Below are 14062 nucleotides of genomic sequence, written 5' to 3'. Positions count from 1 at the left end.
GTTAATCTCTACTCTATTAACCACAATAAAAATTATTTTGGTTACTTTATGGCTGCATCTAACCTTTTTGCTAGACTGTCTACATACCCTCAAACGGAATCAATCCATTCATAGTTCACCGTCATATTTAAGCCATTTACTAATAATATTCAAGTGGCAGATATGTTCAATGCTAGATTCAAACAACGGAATCACATCAAATGAATCAAATATGAATTCAGAATATTGAAATTAACTTTAAAAAAAAAAAAAAGTCGGCCCACTGGCCACGAGTGCTGTGGCGGCGGTTTCTGGCGAACGGAAACCCAATTTTTTGACTAAACTTAAAAAATTACCAAATTTCACAAGATTACAGAACACACCACGGGGAATAAGTTTCATACTTGGGCCAAAGTCCAATTTGGCCGGAAAATACCTGAAATTGTCCTTGATCCGTTGAAAACCCTAAAGTATGTGTTCTTCGATTCGTCGAATCCGCTGCTTCGCTGCCTCCATACTTGTTTGGGCTTTGTTCCTGGCCTCAAAATGAGGCTAAAGGTGGTGGTGGACGAAGGTAATACCTTTAGAAATGGCGGATCGCCGCCATGGAACCCTCAAAGCCACAAATTTCGTTCTTCATAAAATAGGATCAATTTAACTCGAGTTTTTGATGTAAATGGAAGAGAAGAGGTCGGGGATGAGTTTTCATGGCTGTTATCGGGTCAGGTCGCTCAGGGAAACGGGTCGAGGGTGGATCTGGTCCCTTCCTTCTCTCTTCCCTCATTTCCCTTCATTCATCATCTTCCTATTGGGTAGCCTAGTCCCTCATTTCCTTCTTTTCTCTTCTCCTCTCTCCATCACATCCACACACGTGGTACCCCAAATGGTTGTTCCAGTAAAGCTGGAGCCTTCTAGATTAATGGTTAAATGACCATTTTGCCCTTATATTTGCTCGTTTATATCTCATTCGTTATAACTCTGTTTGGCGAACGGTTTTCGCCTATGCGCTCGTAGGATCAACCTCTATCCCAATATGTCAAGAAATATGGCAAAACGTATAAGGATAAAATACATCCTCATATAATTCTGTTTAGCAAACTAGGGGTGTTTGATCCCACATTGCCCAGGGAAGTGGATCTTCTATGCCTTATATGTACATACCCACCTCCAATTAGCACGAGGCATTTCTGGGAACTCACACGAGCAGAACTTCCAAGTGGGTCATCCATCATGGGAATGCTCTGGCCCATTTCTCGCTTAACTTTGGATTGGAGTTCCTACGGAACCCGTAGCCAGTGAGCTCCCAAAAGGCCTCGTGCTTATTGGAGGTAGGTATGTACATATAAGGCATAGAGGATCCACTCCCCTGGGCGATGTGGGATCTAATAATTCACCCCTCTTAGGGATCCGACGTCTTTGTCGGCACACTTCCGGCCAGGAATTGACTCTGATACCAAATTATCACATCCCAACCTAGGGTCCACCACATCCCGGGCTTCGCCTCCGCCGTAACACGATATTGTCCGCTTTGGCCCCGACCATGCCCTCACGATTTTGTTTATAGAAACTCACACGAGAACTTCCCAGTGGGTCACCCATCTTGGGATTGCTCTGGCCTCTTTCTCGCTTAACTTCAGAGTTCCTACGGAACCCGAAGCCAGTGAGCTTCCAAAAGGCCTTGTGCTAGGAAGAGGTGGGCATGTACATATAAGGCTTAGAGAATTCACTCCCCTGGATGATGTGGGATGTAACAAGGGGCATTCTCATCTTTTTAACTTATCGAAAAATTTAAACGCCGTAAATATAAATACATCGTAACTCTGAATACGAAACATAATACTTAATAAAATTCGAGAACAGGATTTCACATTTCCCTTCACTTAGATTTCATAATCATCAAGTAATTTGAATTTCATAACTAAATCACATATTTAAAAATAAGTTGGGTATTACAGTATTAGTAATTGTTGTAAGCTTGAATTATGAAATTGTGTTTAAGAATGGGTAGGTCGTGTGATTTTTTTTATTATTTATCGGAATTTAAATATTATTATGTTAAAATATTCATAAAAATAAATTAGGATAATCAACATAATTTATTTTAGGCTAAATAGCCAAAATGCACTACTATAAAATGGACTTATTGTGTCACTAGGTGATGTCGCTTTAATATAATATAGTGGTGGACAAGACATTTGCGACACCTACTGAACATGACGTTGGATTTACTGTCGATTGTAAGTGTCATAAACTGTCTATGTTGCTTTTAACTGATGTGAACATTTAATGTCGCTTATAACCGACATACATTTTAATAATTTTTAAATAATTGTGCCACTTAAAAAAAATAGTGTCGCTTTTAAGTGACACCTATTATTGTTTTTAAATATTTTAAAACCTGCATCGATTCTGAGCGACATAGATTTTATTTTTTTAATATTTTGAAACCCGGTGTCGGTTGTAAGTGACAGATTGATGGTCTTTATACAATATCCCTCGTGTTTTCTTCTTCCTCTATTGCATCTTTCTTAAGGATGAGTTTATGAGATGGCCTGCCACTAGGCCTGACAAACGGGTCGTGTTTATCATTTTCGTGTAACACCTATTATCTTAATAGGTCGTGTCATGTCTCACCCATTAAAACTAGTTTTGTAGAATGCGTATCCCATTAAAACAATAGATTCACTAACACTTAGAGTTTATTTATACTTTCATTAAGTATAACATAGCATTTTGTGGTATCCACTAGTGTAAATATTTTAAATTGAAGATCAAATTCATTCATTGTATTCATATCAGGGTTAATGAGTGTCTCTGGAAAAAATCATCAAAGCGGAGTTAAAATAACTATTAAATCGTGATTTTTCATTTATAACCGTTGAAAAGTTTTGTCTCATTACTTGATCTCTGAATGTTTGTTTTTTGCAATTTTTGGCATATGCGATCTCGAAGCATATATAAACAAGTTTGACGGTTAGATTGTTGAAATTAGATTCGTAGGATGCGTATCCCATCAAAACGATAGATTCACTAACACTTAGAGTTTATTTATACTTTTATTAAGTATAACATAAGATTTTGTGGTATCCACTAGAGTAAATATTTTAAATTGAAGATTGAATTCATTCACTATATTCATATAGGGTCAAGGAGTGTAGCTGTAAAAAATCATCAAAATCGGAGTTAAAATAACCGTTGAATCATAATTTTTCATTTATAACAGTCGAAAAGTTTTGTCTCGTTACTTGATATCTAAATGTTTATTTTTTGCGATTTTTGGCGTATGCGATCTCCAAGCATATATAAACAAGTTTGGCATATCCAACCATCAAACTTGATTATTTTAACTCCGATTTTCATTATTTTTTATAGCTACACTCCTTGACCCTATATGAATACAATGAATGAATTTGATCTTCAATTTAAAATATTTACACTAGTGGATACCACAAAATCTTATGTTATACTTAATGAAAGTATAAATAAACTCTAAGTATTAGTCAATCTATCGTTTTGATGGGATATGCATTCTACGAAACTAATTTCAACGATCCAATCGTCAAAATTGTTTGTATATGCTTTGCGACCGCATATGCCAAAAATCGCAAAAAACAAACATTCAGAGATCACGTAACGGGAAAAAACTTTTCGACGGTTATAAACTAAAAATCATGATTTAACGGTTATTTTAACTCTGATTTTGATGATTTTTTACAGCTACACTCCTTCACCCTATATGAATACAATGAATGAATTCGATCTTCAATTTAAAATATTTACACTAGTGAATCTTATGTTATACTTAATGAAAGTATAAATAAACTCTAAGTGTTAGTGAATCTTGTTTGTATCATACTTAGGGTCTCTGTATTTAGATCTCGTATAAATACTTGGGGGACTCAAATGTAATTATGTAACAAAGGAAGGGGCAAATATGTAATAAGTGAGGAGCCCTTATTCTATAAAATGACTCACCACTCTCCTCATTGAGGAAGGCCAATTCTTAGGCCTGAGATCCCCGAAGCCTCTCACCTTCTCAAAGCCTCTGATATTCATTACAGAGGCTCCCTCCCTCACAATCCTCTTAGAGAAATACTATATCAGTGTGGACGTAGCCCAAACATTGAGATGAACCACGATACATCTTGTGTTATTTACTTTCTTGCAGATTCACGGTTGGATTTACGTTGTTCCAAGACCTTTCCAGTTTTGTGCATCAACATTTGGCGCCATCTGTGGGAATTGACATAAAAAACTATGTCGGTTCTCTTTCATTTTTTTCATCAAATCTCACACCATCCACCGTGAATATGCAAAATCATAAAAAACCAGAAACAAAAAAGAAACCTCCACCGTGTCAATCCAACAGCATCACAGTCTGACTGAAGCACAAAAGAATAAACCTGATATAGCTCTGACACCTACAGCCACAGGCTTTGCTAATCTCACCGCCCCAAACCCTTTCCTCCATCGTACCATCGCCTCCTCACCACCCACAAACCTTCTCAAACTCCTCCACCTTAACATTGAAAAAGCTTTACAATGAGGAGTAGGATAAGCCAACCACAACTTCACTAAGCAACAGGACTCCAATGCTCATCATTTTCACTGTCCTCCCCTCACCTATTTGCAGAAGAAGCACATTCCCTATCTATCGCCCTAAAAAATCTGACCCAGCGACACAGCCTCTCATTAAATTCCAACGCAGACCCAACTCCCTCGCTTCCCTCATTCTCCCTTTCTCCGTTGGCATTTACAATCCCCAAATTTTCTGGCGAGTTCGCTGCGTAAGGACTTCGTATTGGGAGGGTCTTGCAGATTAGCGGCGAGAGGAGCATGAAGCATGAGGATAAAAACGACAAGTGGCACAAGGTGGAGAAGAGCAGCGACAAGTTCATAAAGAGGTTTAGGCTGCCGGAGAACGCGAAGATTGATTAGGTGAAAGCAGCGATGGAGAATGGGGTGCTGACTGTGACTGTGCCGAAAAAGGAGGAGAAGAAGCCCGAGGTCAAGGCCATTGAAATCTCCAGCTAAACTAAGTTCGCATAAGTTAAACCTCGTCTACTTTTGGGCTTAATGTAGTGATTAAGTTAAATAATCATGGTTTGTTTTTTGTTGTGGTGTTAGTTACTAGCTGAGAATGATCCTCTACAGTCAAGATGATCCAGGGACAATCTGATTATTAATCACGCTCTGATCACACGGTCCTGATTTATCAACCAGGTTTGAGATTAACGGGAATAGTTGTCTTGGTCATAAAAATTGTGGATCTTGCCTTCAATTTCGTTACCAGGCATTAAATTCCCAGGCACCAAATTTCTCAGCTAATTGTTTATGTGAAAAAGAGCTACGACTGTTTCTGTGAAAAAGAGCTACAGACAGCCCTTGGAGGTTGCTAGTTTTTTTTTTAATTTTGGGGGTTTTCTCAACCATGGCGTCCGAGGGACAGAGTCTCTAGCCCCAGCCCCGGTTGTCCTCAACGGCAGTAACCAGACAAACCCAACTCGGAGGGGGTGGGCATCATCATCATCATTATCAAGGTGAAAGCGGGCCAACATTGGAGCGAGTTGTGACCTACCAAAAGATTCGTTTGGGTTCATCACCACCAAGTTGCAGATCCAAGTGTGGGAGCTGCTCGCCGTGTAAAGCAGAAAAGAAAAAAAAAAGCAAAGCAGAAAACGAAAGCAAAAGCAAAAGAAAAAAAAAGGGGACTCCCATTATTCCCTTGTCTGTCATCTGCCAAAAGAAAGAAAAATAAAGAGAAAGGAAAAACATACAATAGGCGCCATACGCACATGGAAAAAGATCTGCAACAACCCAGTATGCAGTAAGTGTAGTACGCACCAACGATCTACAACTGTCGAAGCTTTTGTGTCCAAACCTTTATTTTTTGAATGATGTAATTTATTTTTCTTATCTTTCGGAGACATCTGTATAAACCCCATCAGAGGGTAAAAAAAAAAAAAGGGGGCAAGCCCAAAATAATGGGCTGGAATGTTATGTGGAGGGCCAAGACCCATATGCCTAAAAGAGCCAGACCCTCTATTATCACGAACCAGGTGATCAAAAGTATGCCCAGTACTCCTAAAATTATTTGGCAACCTGCCGCTATTATCACCAACCAGGTGATCAAAAGTACGTCCAGTACTACAAAATATTATTTGGCAGCCTGCCGCTATTACCACCAACCAGGTGATCAAAAGTATGCCCAGTACTCCAAAAATTATTCGGCAGTCTGCTGGTATTATCACCAACCAGGTGATCAAAAGTACGCCCAGTACTTCAAAAATTATTCGGCAGTCTGTCGCTATTATCACCAACCAGGTGATCAAAAGTACGCCCAGTACTCCCAAAATTATTCGGCAACCTGCCGCTATTATTACCAACCAGGTGATCAAAAGTACGCCTAGTACTCCAAAATTATTCGGCAACCTGCCGCTATTATCACTCACTAGGTGATCAAAAGTACGTCCAGTACTCCAAAATTATACATGAGCATCACTCATGTCATTCATACATAAACATTCATGAGCATCACTCATGACAATCATACATAAACATTCATGACCATCATTCATGTCAACATTCATGAGCATCACTCATGTCAACATTCATGAGCATCACTCATGTTAACATCCATGAGCATCACTCATGTCAATCAACATAAACATTCATGAGTATCACTCATGTCAATCTAGCTTCAAAAGCTTCATTTACAGAGCTCTAGCTTCAAAAGCTTCATTTATAGAGCTCTAGCTTCAAAGCTTCACTTGCAAAGGTTCACCTACAAAGCTTCAGTGCAGGGTATACAAATACCACCTTCGAACAACGGCCACTTCGGCCCATACATGGATTCAATTTGAAGTCTCCAGCTAACAGACTTTATTGACCGAAGACTTGGGGGACTACATTATGTACCATATATTAGGCATCAACTGGGCCTCATGAAAAATACTTGGGGGGACTTAGCCCATCACTTATGTATTGAGGAGCGAGCCCTTATGTTATAAAAGGGACTCCTTCACTTTTATTAGAGAGCATCGCTGTCTGCTGAGCAACTGCCTCGTCGAGAGCACCAACTCTAGCCCATTATTTATCTATTGAGGAGCGAGCCTTTATTCTATAAAAGGGACTCCCTTACCATCATTAGAGAGCATCGCCGTCTGCTGAGCAACCGCCTCGCCGCGAGCACCAACTCTAGCCCATCATTTATGTATTGGGGAGCAAGCCCTTATTATATAAAAGGGACTCCCTCACCATCATTAGAGAACATCGTCGTCTGCTGACAACAGCCTCGCCGCGAGCATCAACTCTAGCCCACCATTTATGTATTGAGGAGTGAGCCCTTATTCTATAAAAGGGACTCCCTCACCTTCAACGTCACAAGCCGAGCCAACCAAGGCAACATAAGCCACAAGTAGAGTAGCCTTGCAAAATGTGCTACTTCTAGTTGAGCATCATTTCACATTGAGCACCGCCTTATATCGAGTATTCAGTTTTAGACGACATCTAGTTACTTCGGCCCACACATGGACTGAATTTCAAGTCTCCAGCAAAAAAATTCTCTTGACTAAAGACTTGGGGGACTACTGTTTGTACCATACTTAGGGCCTCCGTATTTAGATCTCATATAAATATTCGAGGGACTCAAATGTAATTATGTAACAAAGGAAGAGGCAAATATGTAATAAGTGAGGAGCCCTTATTCTATAAAATGACTCCTTACTCTCCTAATTAGGGGAGGCCAATTCTTAGGCATGAGATCCCCAAAGCCTTTCACCCTCTCAAAGCCTCTGATATTCATTAGATGCTCTCTCCTTCACAATCCTCTCAGAAAAATACTATATCAGTGTGGACGTAGTCTAAACATTGGGGTGAACCACAATACATCTTGTGTTATTTACTTTCTTGCAGATTCATGGTCAAATTTACGTTGTTCCAAGACCCCTCCGGTTTTGTGCATCAACAAATCTTATTGTTTTGATGATTTGGAATAAATATATTAATTATTTTATATATTTTAAGTGTTAATTAGACTATGTTTCAATTAGTATGTGATGATATTTTATAATAAAATTATATTTATGTTTTTTATTACGTATTTTATTCAAGTTAAATTTTATTTATTAAAATCTTAAAATGTTATAAGAGATAACACACAAAAAACAAGATGGTTATTTTTTTCTTTGGGTTAAATATTAGGCGGGAAATGGATGGATATCTTGAAATATTAGGCTCGAAATTTCCCAAACATTAGGCAGGAAATGGATGAAAACATTATGCGGGTTTAAATCAAAATTTCCCGCTTGTTTTTTAGGTTAAACTTAGTGTCGGTTTTAACCGACGCTATAATTCATTAAACCGACGTTATGTGAACTTCAAAAAGTGTGTCAGAAGTTGGTGTCGGTTAAGACCGACACCAACATTAATTTAAACTGACGTCGTATTTTCAATAAAGAGTGTCAGAAAGTGACGTGAATATCAGTAAAATGTGGTAGGTTGGCATCGGTTAAAACCGACGCTATGTACATTTAATTCGACACCATTGGCTTTTAATTTGACGTCAATAAATCCATGTTGGTTTAAATCGACGCTAACTAAGTACCCATATTTAAACCCCTCTCTTTCCCATTTCATCCGTGTTTTCATTTCTCCCCCAATTTCAGTCTTTCTTCTTCTCCTTCCCCATTTCATCCGTGCGTCCTCTTCTTCCTCCTTTTCAGTTTTTCCTCTTCTCCTTCCCGATTTGCTATGGATCACCATTTTGAAGATCAACATTCTGAGGAACTCCAATTCGAAGAGGAAGAGCTCGAAGGTGGTTTATTTTTAAATTATTATGATTATTAATTTTAGTTTCTGTTTTGTATTTTAACTAGTTTTATGCTTAAATTGAAAATTTATTTTTGTTTCTTGGTTTTTAATTGTTTTTTTCTGTATTTATAAGGATCAACGCAACGGAGGCGCGGGCCCTCATTTATGAATTGGAAAGAGGAACCTTGTTCATTTGATTCATCTAGAAGCCATTGGTGGTCCACATGTAGAGAACATATAGTCTTTTGAGTAAAAGCTTGTATAGTGATTGATGTCAATGAAGTCCAATCCATTCGCATCTCCATATCAGATTTCAAAAATGCTTGCAAATTAGCTCCTAGAATCTCACGCATTTCGCCAAGATATTTCCCTTGTAAAACTGGGTCTAAGAACCTGCATTTTAAAACATTGTAGTTGTAGTGTGACCAGAGAAATATGAGAACAGCCAACTGCATATGGTCTTACTTACCAGTTCATATAGAAAGATATAGCCCTCTCTGTTGCTAGTTTGTCTTCTAAGGAGCTGTTGATTGGTTCATATCATGCGGTATTCATAACAATTCCAATGCTACCTCCTTGTTTTTTCTAATCATAAAAAAACATGCTTTAGAACCACATCAAATTAATTGCTCTCGCGAATGAATTTGAAATCTTTGTTACTAACATGATATTTGGTTATGTATAGATGGACAGCAGCTGCATGGGATAAAATGATGTTATGAGTTGCAATGAAAGGCTCTTTCTCTGAATCCCTTCTAGTTTTTTTATTTGATTTTGCTTCTTGGTGGCGGATTAAGGGGGCTAAGCGACGTCAATACCCTTTTATGACGGTAGTATTGGTGTCAGTTTATTGCACGATTTAATGTCGGATTTTTACCAAAAATCCGACAGTAAGTGGTGTTTCTTGTCAGGTTTATATCGCCAGTGATATCCTATTTTGTAGTAGTGATGGTCCTTGAGATTTGCATAACTCATCACTTTAGTCCTTAACATTTCAAATCGATAAAAGTGGTCCTTGAGATTGTCCACCATCCATCATTTTGGTCATTCCGTTAAAAACTCTGTTAAGTGTCCTGGAGCTCTTGGTCGGAAGTTTGGGCAATTTTCAAAGCTTCGTAACTCAATCGTTTCTTAACCAAATTCGATCCATAATATATCAAAATGAAGATAGGAAAGTATAGAATAAGATTATACCTATTTTGAAGCCCAATGACTGCCGGAGATAGCCGGAAAATAGTCTCAAAGTTGACTGGTCCGAGGGAAAACTGGAAAACTCTCCAAAAACCGAATAAACTTTAAACATTCATAACTTCTTCAATAGTCAACGAAATTAAGTAATTCAAAACCAAAAATCATACTTCTCAATGAGACGAAGAGAATGGTACCTTTTTAGACGACTGGTTTGGCCGGAAAACGACTCGAAAGTGGCTAACTTTAGGCCAAGATGGCCACTTTTAAGCCATTTTCCAGCTAAATCATGGCGAGTTAGCCATTGAAAAATGTACCATTCTTTTTTTCTCATCGAGAAGTATGATTTTAGTTTTTGAATCACTTGATTTTGTTGAGTATTGAAGAAGTTATGAACGTTTAAAGTTTACCCAATTTCCGGCGAGTTTTCCAGTTTTCCCTCAGACCAGTCAACTTTGAGGCTATTTTCCGGCCATCTCCGGCAGCCATTGGGCTTCCAAATAGATATAATCGTATTCTACACTTTCCTATCTTCATTTTGATATATTATAGGTTAAATTTGGTTAAGAAACGATTAAGTTACGAAGCTTTGAAAATTGCCCAAACTTCCGGCCAAGACTCCGGGACACTTAACGAAGTTTTTTAACGAAATGACCAAAATGATGGATGGTGGACAATTTCAGGGACCACTTTTATCGATTTGAAATGTTAGGGACCAAAGTGATGAGTTATGCAAATCTCAGAGACCATTTTGGTTATTTAGCCTTTTTTTTAAGTTACCGAAACAAATTAGGCTAAATTTTTTATTTAATAACTCATACTAAAATTTTAAGCCATAATCATTGGAGGAGACAGTTTCTGGGTTATGACTTAAAATTTTTTGACTTAAATTTTTAAGCTTTATCCCTAACTATTAGAGTTGGTCGCAGAGACGAGTCTTGCTAGCAATTATCTTAGGGTGCGTTTGTTTAGCCTCGTTAAGTTTCACTGGATTAGACTGGCCTACTAGTCCGATTTTTGGTATGAGAATGGACTGATTTTAATGGGACTAAGTCGAACTCATGTTCACTAAATCCTTCGCTAGGTGTTTTTAGCGAGACCCCCTAGGAAGGAGCGGATTACTAATCTCGTCTCCAACACGTGCTTTGCTTCACATTAGACTCGTCCAAACTGTTTCGCATTGCTCTTGTAGTTGACGGTCTCCGTCGAAACCCAAATCCCAGCTGATGGTCTTCGTCTCCAAACCTGTGTCTTTTCAGGTCTGCGTAGGGTGGTCTGCAAGAAGACGAAGCCTCTGCAAATAAAAAAAAAAAAAGAAGAGAAATGCAAGTAGAGAGATAGAAGAGAGCGTCAAATGAAATAAGTTTAAATTAATAATATAAAATATTAATTTAATGAATTAGATAAGTACAAAAAATTATTTGAATATAAAAATAATTTAATCCATAATAGTCCAACACTGCATCATACCCTTTATTACCCTCACACTATATTTAGTCTATGTTAAATCATTTTAGCTTAATCATTAAAGCTGATTTACTCTAAAATAATCTGGTACGATAAACGAATCTTTAATGAGTAATTGCAAACATATTGTTAAACACAGATTTAAATATCGATATTATCGGCGATATTTCGCCGATAATATCGATTTTTCGGGACATGGATATTTAAACTGGTTTCCGTGGGGTTTTCGGCCAAATATCGCGATATTATCGATATTATCGATAATATCGCGATATTTTGGAAATATCGAGAAATGTCGGCAAACGCGGCAATCGGACTCCGATATCGGACGCCGGAGAAGAACGCCGGAGATGTGTGCCTGTTCCCGAGCCCATTTCGTCCCAAAAACCTTGCAAAAACACGAATTTTAACTTAAATTTCACATATAAGCCTCAAATTTCACGCATGCATCAACGATTCAACACATCTAAGTTAGGGTTTCAATGGAATCTTACCTGAGACGACTGAGCCATGTTCCACTTCGCCAGACCCACGATCAACGGCAGCGAAGGATCGAGAGAGTGGGAGAAGGGGGAGATCTGTGTGTGTGTGGGTCGAATGAAGAAGGGGGAGAAGAGAGGTCAGGCCTCAGAGAATAAGAGAGAAGGATCGAGGGCAGAGAAGAAGAGAGAAGGATCGAGAAGGGGGAGATCTGTGTGTGTGTGTGGGTCGAAAGGCGAAGGGGGAGAAGAGAGGTCATGCGCCTCAGAGAAGAAGAGAGAAGGATGGAGATATGTGTGTGGGTGTGTGTGGGTCGAATGGAGAAGGGGGAGAAGAGAGGTCCGGCGCGACTCAGAGAAGATGAGAGAAGGATCGAGAATGAGAGAGAGAGAGAGAGTGCGGTATGCGTGTGTGATATGTGTGCGTGTGTTGTGTGCGTGTGTGATGGCACGTCTGTGTGCGTGTGTGCCTCTGTGATTGAGTGACCCATCTGACTCACCTCATGAATTATTCAATCACTTTTTACATTTGTAAACAATGGACAACGAATAATAGCATGTCTGTGTGTGTGCCTCTGTGGTTGATTGACCCCATCTGACTCACCTCACTAATTTTTCAATCACTTTTTACAATTGCAGACAATGGACAACGAATATTAGAACTTTAATAATGAAACCGTGTATCACTGTGAGTCTGTGATATGCTTTCACAGGCAAAACCATGTTCCACTCTCTGTTATATACTTATATTCCCTCAGAGGATGTGCAAAACCTTATGAGAGTTGGAGTATCAGAGGCATTCCCTCAGAGCAATTTCGTTTATTCTTCTTCCCTTACCATTTTCAAAGTCATTCCAGATCCATTCCAAAGCTTGAACACAAAGGGTTCCATATTTAAGGTAAGTTTACAAATTTATATTTATATTATTGTAATGTATACAACAAAAAATAAATTTGTATGGACTCGTATGTTAATTTTTTTAACTAATTAATACTTGCATGTTAATTTTTGTAGGTAATTAAGTAATGTTAACAATTACATGTTAATTTTTTTTAAGTAATTAAGTAATGTTGTATAATTATTCCCTAGGATTATTTTAATATGTTTAATGTTATTTATTATTTTATTTCCCTTACCATTTTCAAAGCCATTCCAGATCTATTCCAAAGCTTGAACACAAAGGGTTCCATATTTAAGGTAAGTTTACAAACTTATATTTATATTATTGTAATTTATACAATAACAAATAAATTGGATTATTGTTAAATTGGATTATTAATCATTAAATTGGATTATTCATTAAATTGGCTTATTATCAAATTGGACTATTCATTAAATTGGATTATTATTAAATTGGATTATTATCAAATTGGATTATTATTCATCACTATGTTTTATATTAGGATTAATTTTTTTTCAATTTGGATTATTATTCATTAATATTAGGTTTTTTATTATTCATTAATATTAAGTTAAGACCAAAAAAAAAAAAAAAGTAAAATAGAACATGGGGATCTCAGTTGCATGTTTGTGAATTTAATATGAAATATATTAGTTAGCCTGGTCGGAGGTTAGATTAGAAAGCATGTGTACAACTTTTTATTAAGCCCTTCCTAACTTATATTTATATTATTGTTATTCTCAAATTGGATTATTCATTAAATTGGATTATTATTCATCACTATGTTTTATATTAGGATTATTTTTTTTATCAATTTGGATTATTATTCATTAATATTAGGTTTTTTATTATTCTCAAATTGGATTATTCATTAAATTGGATTATTATCAAATTGGATTATTCATTAAATTAGATTATTATTCATCACTATGTTTTATATTAGGATTATTTTTTTTATCAAATTGGATTATTATTCATTAATATTAGGTTTTTTATTATTATCAAATTGGATTATTATTCATCACTATGTTTTATATTAGGATTATTTTTTTATCAATTTGGATTATTATTCATTAATATTAGGTTTTTTTATTATTATCAAATTGGATTATTCATTAAATTGGATTATTATCAAATTGGATTATTCATTAAATTGGATTATTATCAAATTGGATTATTATTCATCAGTGATTATTTTTTTATCAAATTGGATTATTATTCATTAATATTAGGTTTT

This window comes from Malus domestica, chromosome 09 (assembly GCF_042453785.1).
Source record: "Malus domestica chromosome 09, GDT2T_hap1".
NCBI lineage: Eukaryota > Viridiplantae > Streptophyta > Magnoliopsida > Rosales > Rosaceae > Malus > Malus domestica.
This window is presented reverse-complemented; position numbering follows the sequence as displayed.